The sequence below is a fragment of the Dama dama genome, chromosome 15, assembly GCF_033118175.1.
Source record: "Dama dama isolate Ldn47 chromosome 15, ASM3311817v1, whole genome shotgun sequence".
Classification (NCBI taxonomy): domain Eukaryota; kingdom Metazoa; phylum Chordata; class Mammalia; order Artiodactyla; family Cervidae; genus Dama; species Dama dama.
This window is the reverse complement of record NC_083695.1, coordinates 92,647,560-92,660,201: the sequence shown is the minus strand read 5'-3', so window position 1 is coordinate 92,660,201 and position 12,642 is coordinate 92,647,560. Positions and strand designations below refer to the sequence as shown.

At 55.6% G+C, this 12,642-nt stretch overlaps 1 protein-coding gene across 1 annotated transcript in view; it reads right to left on the bottom strand.

Annotated features, from left to right (window-relative positions):
* Positions 1-10,846, bottom strand: part of PTPRE (protein tyrosine phosphatase receptor type E) — a 183,148-nt gene extending 172,302 nt beyond the window's left edge. Inside the window, exon 1 of the mRNA XM_061162914.1 lies at positions 10,773-10,846. The gene's annotated coding sequence lies outside the window, so the exon portion shown is untranslated. The remainder of the gene's footprint in view (positions 1-10,772) is intronic.
* Between the last annotated feature and the right edge of the window lie 1,796 nt (positions 10,847-12,642).

Here is a 12,642-nt window from a genome sequence, read left to right as displayed (position 1 = left end):
CACCACCATCATCACCATCATCACCATCACCACCACCATCACCACCATCATCACCATCACCACCCTCATCACCACCATCACCACCACAATCACCACCATCATCACCATCACCACCATCATCACCATCACCATCACCACCATCATCACCACAGTCACCACCACAACCATCACCATCATCAACACCATCATCACCATCATCATCACCACCACGATCATCACCATCATCACCACCACCATCATCATCACTATCACCACCACCATCCCCTCACACTGTCAGGAACCAACCCTCCAATGTTTACTTGGTTTAGTCCTCCTCATTCCAAAACTGTCATCTTTTAAAAAGCAACACTTAAAACTGGCCCCCAGTGCATCCCCAACACCTCATCATGGGTCAGTCTATCCAAGAACTCTCATTTAGGATGGAAGTGGCTGGAGCAGGACTGAAAGGGGAGCAGAATGCAAACAAAGGAGATTCCTGAAGATTCCAGTTGCCCTCAGGGCAGCACTCAGGACGGGTCCCCTCCCCATGATGGTTCCATTTTGGTCCTATGAGCCACAGGTACCAGGTACCACCTCAACCCCACTGTTAGCCCTGCAAGGCACTGGTGCCTCCTCCACCTGCCCAGGCAGCTGCGGTGCCACCCACTGCCCACTTTCCACCCATGGAAAGTCCTGACCTCATTCCTGGGCCCCTGAAAAAAGCCCCTGACTTTTTCTACCCGGCCACAGGTTGGGATTTCCTGGGGAGCTTTGTAAGAAATGCAGCTCCTGACCTCACGATACGCAGGGGACTCTGGGACCTGCCCTGTGACTCAGAGGCATGTCCTCACTGGAGAAGACCACCCAGAGACTCTCCTGCCCCCTGCCCACCCCTCATTAACCGCCCCCAACACACACACATCATCAGCGCTTCCCTTCCTCAGAACTCTTCTTTGTCTCCCCCAGCCCAAGACGGAGCACAAGTCCACCTATTAATTCTAACGCCATTCCTGGGCAGGCCCAGGGGTCCTCCCATCCTCTTCTTGAGTGGTCCACCCTCTTCCCTTCCCCTGAAGGCCCCAGCCACTTTCCCCTGAAGGGTACAGTGGTTTGAGGGGAGCTGCTCCACCCCCGACCCCTGGCAGGACACAGGGCCCCAGCCTGGACAATCAGAATAGGGCGAACCCTGGCCACACTCCAAGCTTTGGGCACAGTGAGCGACTGAGGCCTGGTGCATCAGAGCCAAGGAGACTCACTCCGGAGTCCACAGCCTCCTGCTTAGGTGGGTGGGGGGAGGAGGGGGGGCGGGCGGCTCTCTCCTGTGGGGAGGATGGATAGGAGACTGCTAGAGACACTGGAGGAAGAGCCTGTCCTGAGAAGGAGGAAGGGGTGGGATGTTGACGGCGATGCTGAACCACAGGATCCTGCTCTTTCCCAACCTTCAGTTACGTAAGTAGGTGAGGCCCCTCGTGAGATGAACTGTGTTCCCGTCTCTGACACTCCAAGATCCCTGACCATATGGAGCCTGTCTCTCCCAGCCTGTGGGGCGACATCACACTTTCCTCTGCACTGGGGCCCCCAGAAGTCCGGGCGGAGGGTGGGGTTGGGTGGAAGAAAGGGGGAGCTCCACCCTGAGGTCCAGACTCTCTAGCAGACCCTCCCATAGATGGCCCTGGAGGCCACAGCCACATCGATCATGGAAGTTGTTTTCTGTGCCCCACCACCAGGACCCCCCTTCTGGAGAGGGTGGTGACCACAGGGCGGTGGCCCGCCCACCAGCATCCTGGGGACAGACACCCTGGCTGGGGGCGGGGAGTGCAGCGGACCCTCAACCAGACTCGGAGTGGAGGCTGCAAGGAGTTCATTGCAGAAGGCACAGCCCGCTCAGGCTCCGGGGCTGCCCGCTTCCAGGGGGACCCAGGGAGTCGTCTCACGGGAGCCTAACCAATGTCTCGTATCAGAGGTGACAGGGGGTGAGCCTCAGATGACCAGACACCAGTCACTCCACGGGTCTCCATGCACACTGCTGCCATCAATTAAGCAACAATGACACGCACACAGCCCAGCCATTCCCACTCTGTCGTTCAGGCCATCAGCTCAGAAGTCACCACGGGAAGCACGGCCACACTCCCCACCTGGTGGGCCTGCACACAAACACAACATAGCCCATCGAGTTTGGCTGCACCAGCCTCCAAAATACCGGTCACGAAAGAAAAGTGCCATCTCTGTACGGAACTTACAGATCATTGCCATATTGAAACAAACAAAAAAACGAAAAAGAAAGAAAATCCTCTGCACAGTAAAGTAACTAGGATTGATGTCATTGATTTCTGCCCGGCACTGCCCATTCATTCAGGATGTGCATTTTAATACAACAAATAATAAATCATTTGCTAAACAAAAGCATGCCAGGCACCAGAAGCACCCGCGTGGCTGACCGCCTTCTGAAATACCGCGTGGATGCAGCTGGCCGGGCAGAAACCACACCCAGAGGGCCGGGCCGGTGAGACTCAGGCCAGGCAGACAGAAGAGGCAGGCCTGGGAGTGAGGCGGGAGTCCCTCTCCTCCAGGCTCTGCTGGGGGCTGGCACGTTCGCCTCCTGTGGAAACAGACAGATAGGCTGGGCTTTCAAGTGATGGAAGTAGATGAGGGGCCTCCATTTCCCGAGACCCCAAAGCGTGACCAGGGGGTCAGATACAGGAGGGAGGTGAGGGGTCAGCCTGCCCCTTCTCTCATGAGAACATGAGAAGGAGGCTCAGTCCGAGTCGGGACGTGGTCCTGGGAACGGGCATCGTGACCGCAGCAAGTCTTAGGATGCTCCCCGGGGGGCAGGCATCACCCTCAGGCTCTAAACGAGGGGATCACGTGGGTCCCCAACCATCTCAGACAGATAAAACCTAAAACAAAAAGGGCAGAATTGGTGTTGTCTTTCAGTTACTTCTTTATGGAGTTTTTCTTTTCCATTATGATTTATCACAGGCTATTGAATACGGTTCTCTGTGCTGTGCAGTAGGACTTTGGTGATTATCCATCCTATAAATAATACTTTGCATCTGAGAACCCCAAACTCCTACCTGTCTCCCCCTCAACCCCCTTCTCCCTGAGAAACCACCAGTCTGTTCCCTATGTCTGATTCTGTTTCATGGATCAGTTCACTTGTGGCATAGTTTAGATTCCATATCAGACAGAGCCCAGATGCTGATAAGGGTCTGGAGAAGGCCAAGCTCTTCCATCTGTTTGGTTCCAGCCTCCTCATTCCTGGGTTCCAGGTCCCCTGAGTCACCCGCCGTTCCCAGAGAGGTCATGCCACTTCTCACCGCCAGGCAAGCACAGGGAAGTCTGTCTGGAATGTTCTAGGCCTGTTGGCCGCCAAGGAAACATTCTTGAACATGACGCCAGCTCGCTGGCGAAGCTCTTCCAGGCCCGTGGTGGCAACTCTGCTCCACCTCTGCATCCACATTTACATTATATATGCCCTGGAAACGACCAATTTTGCCCTCCTATGGGTGTAGGGCAGGGGACTCCAACCTCCAGGATCTAATGGCTGATGATCTGAGGTGGAGCTGATGTAATAATTAGAGAAATAAAGTGCACAGTAAATGTAATGCCCTTGAATCATCCCCAAACCATTCCCCACTTCCCACTTAACGGAAAAACTGTCTTCCATGAAACCTGGTGCCAAAAAGTTTGGGGACCGCTGGACTGGAGGGAACCCCCAGGACAGGGGCCGTGACCGCTTCATAACGCCAGGGTTAAGCCCGATTTGAGTACACCACCAATACTCAACAAATGCTTAAATCCCCATCGTCCCTTCCATACCACCTTACAGGCTGCTTCCCCATACTACCCACATTCGATGAAAACCAAGGAAGACCCTTTGAAAGAATATTGTTGGCTGGCTAAGAATAGGCCTCGCTTGGCACAATTCTGTGCAAAATTTTTAAATTTCTGGCTCTTGCCTCTTTATATTATGTTGAGCCAAAATCAGGACTTTGCTCCAAGGAATTTAAATGAGCAGACTGATACCATCTCCAATACATGACTGAGCTTTAGCTGATGCTCGCAACACGGCTGAAGAGTAATTTATTGAATTACTGATGCACTTAATAAAGTGCTGCCAAAAGCTCAGAAGGAGAGGGTGCTGAGCCAACTGCACTTGAACTTGAAGGACAGGGTGACTGTTTCAAAGCATTTTTATGTCCAGGACTTAAATGTTCAGCTGTTTATAAAACTAAGGCCACTTTCAGAGCCAGGAAAACCACCTCCTGAAGAAAAGTGTCTACAAGGAATGATTTTACTAGTGACAGGCAGGTTTTGAGAAGCTTTGAAATAACATGGTTGCAAAGGAGAGTTTCTTTTGATTAGCCAACTAAGATGGGTTTATTTGTACATGGTTAAGAAGTTAAAATATTTCAATCTCCTTGGAAGAGCACTTAGGTATCTAGTAGTCATTAAAGCAAGTGCCTTTAGGCAACAGTTTCGGAGCCCAAACTGAATTACTGCAAACCCTTGAATGTCATATAAGGACACACATATTCTGGCTTCTGGTTAATTCACACTGATTCCCCACCCCTGTGCCCCTGGAATTGTGAGAGAGTTTCTCCTTCTGTGGTTCAGTGAGTGTGGTCTAACTGGTAGCCCCATGCTTAAAAGGAGTGACAGGTCACCCTTTTGCTCTCTGAAACCATCTGAGACTACACTCTGGAATTTAATTCCTGCCTACAGGTACCTAGATCCAGGGCTCCCATTCCGGACTGAAAGGGAGTTTGGAGGCCTCCTTAGATGACAACGACTGGAAGATAAAAGCTCAGTATCTGAGTCTCTCTGTCTCCGCTTTGTACCAAGCGCATTAGTATAAAATGGCTATGAGCAGGCCAGCCCTGGGAAAATTGTAAGAAAAACTGACCCCTTGTATCCTCAGAGCCCCTCCTGAGCCATATTTCAAACGACAAAAGAAAAGCTTTATTACATGACAAGCATCCAGACAGACTAGTGAGTGAGGTGGGGCGGGGGAGTGAGTGAGCGGCGGAGGATGGCCCGTGACATCAAGTCACGGAAGTGGGTGCCCCTCTTCGAGGCCAGCCTGTGAAACAGGAGCAGAAAGCGAGGCCGGGGCTCCCACAGTTTAACGGGGGGCCTGCCGGCCCAGGAGCCAGCACTGACCAGACTCTGAGCCCCCCAACTCCCAGGGCCCTCATGCACGTTGACCAAACAGTCAGGGCCAAGTCTGCTGCAAGCCAACTGAACTCGGCCTAGCCGACCTGTGGGAGCCCCAGGCCAGGGACACTGCCTGACAAACACCAAGGCCCTTTGGGGTGAGGGACAAAATAAAAAGGCTGAGTCCTAAGGTCCCTCAGAACAACACATTGTAACCAAGCAGCTAGGCGACAGGACTTTCACAAATCCCGGCTGAGAAGAAACATGGAACTTCTTGGCCCTCGAGTGCAAGTATCGGTGACTAATGTTTGGCTGGAAATGACCAAATAGATCTCAGGACATTAATAGCCAAAAATGATGCCTGCGTCTTAGACAGTGGACGTGGCATGACTTGCTCTGAGGACAAAGCAGATGCGTCCGAGCAGAGATCAGAGCTCAGGTCATCTTGAGCCTGGACATGAGGCTGTGCCATCACCGGCTGGCAAGCTCGCTCAGGTGACGGCAACCCTTCCACACGACAGCTCTGTTGGGGACGTGCGATTGTGGGGACGTCCCCACATTGGGGACGTGTACGCCCATCACGCCTACAAACAGGGAGGACCGCACCGGGAGGCATGTGAAGTCACTCACCCCTAACCTCAGCGCCCAGAGCCCAGCCTTGACCCCGTCCCTCTGGTCCAGTCTGTGCTCTGAGCCCTGGGCTGGGTGCCTCCCAGTGACGAGCGGAGCCCGGGGCTTAGATTCACTGCTGGTTCTCAGACAGAGTGAAATGACTGCGATCAGGGGAGAGACCTCAGCACAAAGCCTCCTCTCCTGGTGCACTCTGGGGTCTGTCCACTTCCCGTGGAAGCTGGGCTATTCTGGAAGCTCCGGGCACCTGGCGAGCATCCTTCATCCCTGGGGAGGATGATGCAGCCATGCAGCTGCCGGGGAAGGGGGGACGCTCAACACTCATTCCGGCACGAGCCCCTCTCCCACGTCACACTTACTGCTGCTGGAGCCCAGCCCCAGGGTCCAGACTAGCTTTCCCATCAATTCCTCACTCCCCACCCAATAAACGTAACAGCAAAGGCTTGTCCAAAATGCTTCAGGATTTTAGCACATGAAAAGCGAAAGTGAAAATGTTAGTTGCTCAGTCATGTCCAGCTCTTTGCATGACCCCAAGGACTGTAGCCTGCCAGGTTCCTCTGTCCATGGAATTCTCTAACCAAGGATAATTTTTCCCCTTCTGTCCTCAAATGGAGTTCATATTTGTTTCAGGGGGAAAGAAAACGTTGCCCCCTTTTGGGTTATCTCGTCCAGGTTACATTCACCGGCTACACTAACACATCATTGACGGATTTTTGCAGAAGCTAATGCTTACGGTCAATGATGTGTTAAGTGGGATTCTTGATTGTACTTGAAACATATTTTAAAACACACATTGAAAAAATGTATTTACTTGGTTCTTATTTTCTGGAGATCAATATAAAAGGATATGCTGCTTTTCTGAAAGATAATGTTAAAAAAATTTTTTTTTTTAATTTCATAAGCTTCGACAACTCCTTTGAAGTGTCTGAGGAGTTGAAAGAAAGACATCAGGCTCGCATTTCTGGCTCTGAGCCGGGAGCTGTGTGAGTTCAAAGAGGCTGCGAACCACATCAAAACTCCTGGGTTCGAACACCTGGGTGGGGTGGCCCTTGATGGACGAGGTTTGGGGAACAGCAGCCAGACGGAGAGAAGCAAAGGAAGCCAGTGTGGTAATCCCCAAACGAGGGCTCTCCTAGCCTGAACCCCGCAGACGCTCCCCTACAACTGTGCGCCCGCCATCTGTGAAATTCACCAAAACCCCTTTACCTCTGTTGCAGCTGATCTAACACCCCATCCATCCAGAAGGTCATCCAGCACTCTACTATCAGAGAAAAATGTAAGTGACGTGCAACAGTGAGAAGTTAGCTCTGCAGAGGAGCCTTCTGGTGTGTCTGGGGTCAGCACGTAAAACTAACAGCACGCTAAAAGTGCCCATGAGCCTAATCATACTCTGTGTAGGCCCGGCACCCAGAGCAGACAGACACGTGGCCCCTGTGGTGACCCAGCAGAGGGAGGCAGCCCAGCTGTGGACGGGGTCCGGGGATGGGGGGGATGTGGGGGAAGCTGCACCACCTGGACCAAGTGAACAGGGTGAAATCAGCCAGCACCCTGGGGTTAGGAGGGGCTCAGAGATGGCCCAGTGCCCACACGTCTCTCTCTGGAGACAAGAAGTGTGAAGTTCTGAGGGTTTGGGGGGAAGTCCGTGGCTTCACAGCCTTTATTTCCTAGAATAAAGAAGCCCTTCTCTTGACTCTGGGGCCACCCTAGTTCTAGACCATACTGCTTCTTGACCCCGGATTTGGCTGGCTTGCATCTTGCACACAGCCTGGTTTAATCCAGCCTGTGGATGAAGGCTAATGCACATAAAAGACTGCATCTCTGCCTCCCAGATCCCTCTAACACTCAAGAGTCAACGATGTGTGTTAAAGAACGGATTGGTTCAAGGCGCACAGTTCATGTTATGAGATTAGAATACCAAATCACACAGATCTTACATCCTTGTTCAAATTATCATGAAAAAAATAAAGTTAACTGGCATATCGCACTGCATTGACTTGAACGAGCACTTCAGATGGCATACAAAGGGTATGTTATGTATCCGTTAGTGTGGATTCTGCAAACACTAATGACCTTAGGTAGAGGGGTTAGGAAGGCTTTGTGGAGACCCAGGCATTTGGAGTGGGCCTTGAGGTATGGGTAGGAGTCCCAAAGATGGAGATAAGGGGGAAGGAGATTCAGGTTAGGAGGCTGAGCAGGCTCCACCATAGAGGATCTAGGAAGCCTGGGGCTGCCTTCAGGGAGCATGGACCCATGGGTTCACTAGAAGGCAGCATGCTTGGAATATGCAGTTTTTTCCTAGTGATCATCAAATATTAAGAAGGCCAGTCTTTATCTTAATGGATATATTTGTTCCTGTTTTAACAGCAGAACCTCTATCAGGGTAACTCAAACATTATAAATGGAAAAAACGTGTCAAATAAAGAAATGGAAAGTTACTTCCATGGTGTCCCGACTGCTCTGCAACTTGCCTCCTGGGGAGGTCATCTGAGGTTGCTTTGTTCCAGGTCAGACAGTCATTTTAGCAAGTATGTTCAGCATCTCTAGAAGGACTGGCTGTGTGGTCCCTAGGCAGGTGTCTCTTCTCTCTCCATCAATGTTTAAAAAAAAAGGGGGTGGCTGCCTATCAACCACAACAAACATCCCCTAAAAACACACAAAGGCCTCTACATTCTCAGACCAGTTCCTACAAATGTTTCGATTTGTCCACTGATGAGTTACCAGAGCCTCCTGTCAGGTGCCTGGCTGGGTGCTGAGAACACAGCATTTTCCTCGGGGAAATAACAATCCAGCCCGTCTTTTCCACAGCAGGATGGAGGCTGGTGAGATTAGAAGGATAAAGGAAACATTAGGTGGTGTTGGGCTGGGTGAGAGGTCACAGGTGGGATGGAACATGCTGAGTTGGGGGCATTTGCCATCCCAGAAGAAATGCCAAGTGGGCGCCTGAGCCTGGGACTCACAGAGGACAGGCCTAGGGCAGGACGCGCTTCTGACCTGTTAAAAGCGAGCAGCTTGGCCTGGGGTGATGCCGCCGGAGAGAAAAGTGTAGTGTAGAGGAGACCCATATCCATGTTCCAGCTCCACGACTAACCAGCCCTCAACTGTGGTCAACTCCTCACGCATCTGCCTTCAACACACCCTCTCTGATGGACCCTGGGCCCCCACCCCACGGCCACTGCAGCCCCTCTCCGGGTGGACGATTTGCACACACACACTCCCCCACGGATGGATGGGAGGGGTAAAGCATGAGGACATGGAGCTCCAGAAGGCATCTGCTGGCTTCCGAGGGGCACCGGCCAGGGGAGGCCCCTCCACAGAGCTGAGAAGTCGCCCCGTGCAGGGCTGCGGGCCTGCCAGCAGCTTCACACCCTCTGCGCCTCCACAAGAGGCCTCTCAGTGACAGTCACGGGACTTCCTCATTCAGTGCCGACCACCTACGTGGCTGGGGGCGCTGAGTGGCTACGGTTTTATATCTAAAACCATCTGGATTCAGCCAACGACCCGCCTTCTATAGAAACAAATCTAGATCTTAGCTCTTGCTGACACGTGGAAAGTTTCCAGGGTGGGTGGTGGGCAGTGGTTGGTTCACGAGCATCGCTGCCACCAGTGAACAAAGGCCAGAGGTCATGGTCAGAGGCAGTGCCACATCTGGGAAGGGCCTGTCTCATGTCACCACCTGGCCTTTTGCTCCCCGAAGGCTTCGAGGCTATCCTCAGAAAGCCTGGACCTCCAACGCTCTTTGCACACAGAGTGCTGCCCCATGCCACAAAGGCTGAGTGACCGCGGCGGTCAGGACACCCACAGCCACCCCTTTGCACCCTCCTTCGACTGAGAGCTCTGGTTCTGCAAAGGCTCAGCCCTCCCTTCACCCCCCAGCCCACCCCACCCACAGCTGAAATAGGCATAGGTCTTTATTTTGCAGAATCAGGATTTCACTGACCTTTGGGACACAAAGCCCTCCAAGCACCCCAGGTCAAGGGGCACCCGGGGTCAGGAGCTGGCTGGACAGGGGCACAGGAACTTCTGAAACACGTGACCAGCCTTTGCTGGTTGTCATCCCAACCCACCACCTTCCGCTCTAGAGCACAACTGAGCCGCAATCCTCTTTCCTGGAGTTTCCTGGGTGGGAACTCTGGTAGAGTGGTCCTCATCAGAGATCAATGGCATAATTCTGCAAGTATAATTGTTTCACCTTTCTAGAAAGGCTTGCCAAGCCAGGAAGGAATTTAGGTCAAGTCCAGCACAATCACTCCGGGCTTGGCTCTGCCTCTCCATCCGAGGGGCTGTCCAGCCCTTCCCAGATGGTCCCGGGGAGCTGGCAGGCTTGGCTTTGTGCTGCGCTCCGGCGCAGGAGCTCTGACAGGTCACCCCGGGGACACCGTGGGCCAGTCTGGGCCAGAGGGGAGTGTTCACTTGCCCCAGCACTCCCTGCCGCATCTCTGAAGCCCCACAGCGCACCCCACTCCCCCGCCCTCCCTGGGAAGGCCAGGGGCGCCCGGACAGCAGCCCACGCAGCTCGCGGAGTTGCTGCAACTCGGAGTCACTTTCTCCGAAGGCTCGGGTCTGACCCCTGCGTGCTGCAGCCCCCAACACACGCGCCCGCACCCCCTCTGGGTCTCGCCTGCCTTCACACACGTCGCCCTGTCGCCATCGCCACCCGCAGGCACACTCGCTCTGCTGATCCGTTTACCCAGAGGGAGCCCAAGAGAGCTGCCTACCTGGTCGCCAAGTTGGGCTGGCGGGGGACGAGGGGGGGTACCCCCACCTCGGGGGGCCCGATGGCGGGGGTCGCTCGCTCCCCCAGACGCCGGCACCGGGCACGCTCCCGGGCCGGCAGCGACCCGGCTCAGGGACCCGGCACCCGGGTGCGGCCCCTCCTTCCCGCGGCGTCGGCCGAGGCGGGGTGTCCCTGGCCTGCTCAGGCCGCCCCGGGAGCACGGCCATCCGCAGGGGCTCGCGGGGGGGGGGGGGGGGGGGGCCGGTCCGCGAACCCTCGCGCGCGCACTCACCTCCCGGGAGCCGGGGCGCTCGCGCCGATCCCGCCGCCGCCGCCGCGGCGACTCCGCATCTCCCGGGGCGCCCACCCGCCGCCCTCCGGGGCGCCCCGCCGTCCCCGCCGTCCCCGCCGGGCGCGCAGGAGGCTCGTGGGGACGCGCGGAGGCCGCGGGGTCCGGGCGCCGCCTGCGCCGCCGCCGCCGAGCAGGAGATTTGTGGGGCCGGGTCCCCGCGGCCGCCGCCGCCTCCTCCGCGCCGCTGGCTCGGGCTCCGCGGCGGGGGCGGGGGGGCCGGCGCAGCGAGGAGCGGAGGCGACGCCTGGTGCCCGGCGCGGGGAGCGCACCCGGCCCGCCCCGCAGGGACCAGCCGCCCGCCCCGGACCTTGACCCACGCGGCCGCCCCGCGCGCGGGGACCCTGGCCGCGCGGCCCCACTGCCCGGCCCCGGGCGAACTGTCGGTACCAGGGTGTGACCCTCTTACAAGCGGGAAAGGCCCTTCCTTCTCAGCCTTGGTCCTGGACACCAGGGACTGGAGTGGCTGGACGCCCGCTCTGGGCCATGCCCTCGGTTCAGGAGGGCAGCGGGCAGGCGCCCAGAACGTAGGAGAGCCCAGAAATCTCTTGAGCTGCTGTCTCCCTCCCTGTAAAGAGAGAATGGGGGTACCGCTGGGTGGATGTTGTACTGTGCTTACTCTGCCCGCAATGCAGGAGACGCGGGTTCGATCCCTGGGTGGGGACGATCTCCTGAGGTGGGCATGGCCACCCACTCCAGTATTCTTGGCTGGACAAGAAGGGACGGAGGAACCTGGCGGGCTACAGTCCATGGGGCCGCACAGAGTCGAGCAGGACTTAGCAGGCAGGCGTGCACTTGTCATTGAGGCAGCAACCTGCAGGCACGGGAGGAGAAGGGCCTGCCAGGAAGGGTCTGAACCGGGTCTTCTCAGGGACTGCTTTCCGGAAGACTTCCTGAAAGCTTCCTGGAGAAGTTTCAGAGTGAAGGAAATCCCACGGGGAAGGGCAGAGAGGACACCCGTTGTGTTAACTTGGTTCTGAGCCTTGGTGCTGTGCCCTCCAGGTTAGGCTCCGGCTCCCGCCCTCAGGTGGGAGATGCCTCCTCCTGGCAGGGACCTCACCCAGGAGGGCTTGTGAAGGACAGGACCGATGGTGAGCAGGTGGCACTTAGGGGATGTACCCTGCCTGCATCAGTAGCCAGCAGACACCTCCTGGGACTCCTGGCACCTGTTCTGGACAGAGCTGTAGTCTCCAAAGGCCGGGGAAGGTGGCCGCCTATCGGCTGGGACCATCTGCAAATCTGCAATGCTATATATCCCTTCCACAGGGTGTAAAGAGAGGTGAAAGAGTGCAGAATTTGAACTCGGCACTTTGCCCACGCTGTCCCTGGGGACAGGTGTCCCTGGGCACCTGTCTGGTGCCAGGGCTTTAAATACCATCTCCACGCAGGGAGCTCCAAAACAGCGTAGCCTATGTGGCCCTCTCCTCCACGCTCTGGCCTCCTGGTTGTCTGCCAGGCAGACCCAGCCCTTGCTCTGACTCTGTTTCTCTGCAGGCTTCCTGTCTCCCCTCGTCCCACCTCTAACGCAGCCCGACGTCCACGTCCTGTCTAGCTCCTAAGTGCCTCTTGACTGTGTCCCCTCCTTTCTGCTCCACCGCCTGCATCTGATGACTACAGTGTCCCCCAACTTCAGACTCATTCTTTTTTTAGGCAGTCCATTCTAAGCACACCATCAAGGGAGACCCCTCCAAATGAAACCAGTTCCTGCCAATTTTCTGCTTAAAAGCTTGCATTCGGAATAAAAGCCATATTGCTGGGAGGCTCTGCCTGACGTCTCAGCGGCTCCTGGGCCCTGGGCTCCAGCCCCCCAGCA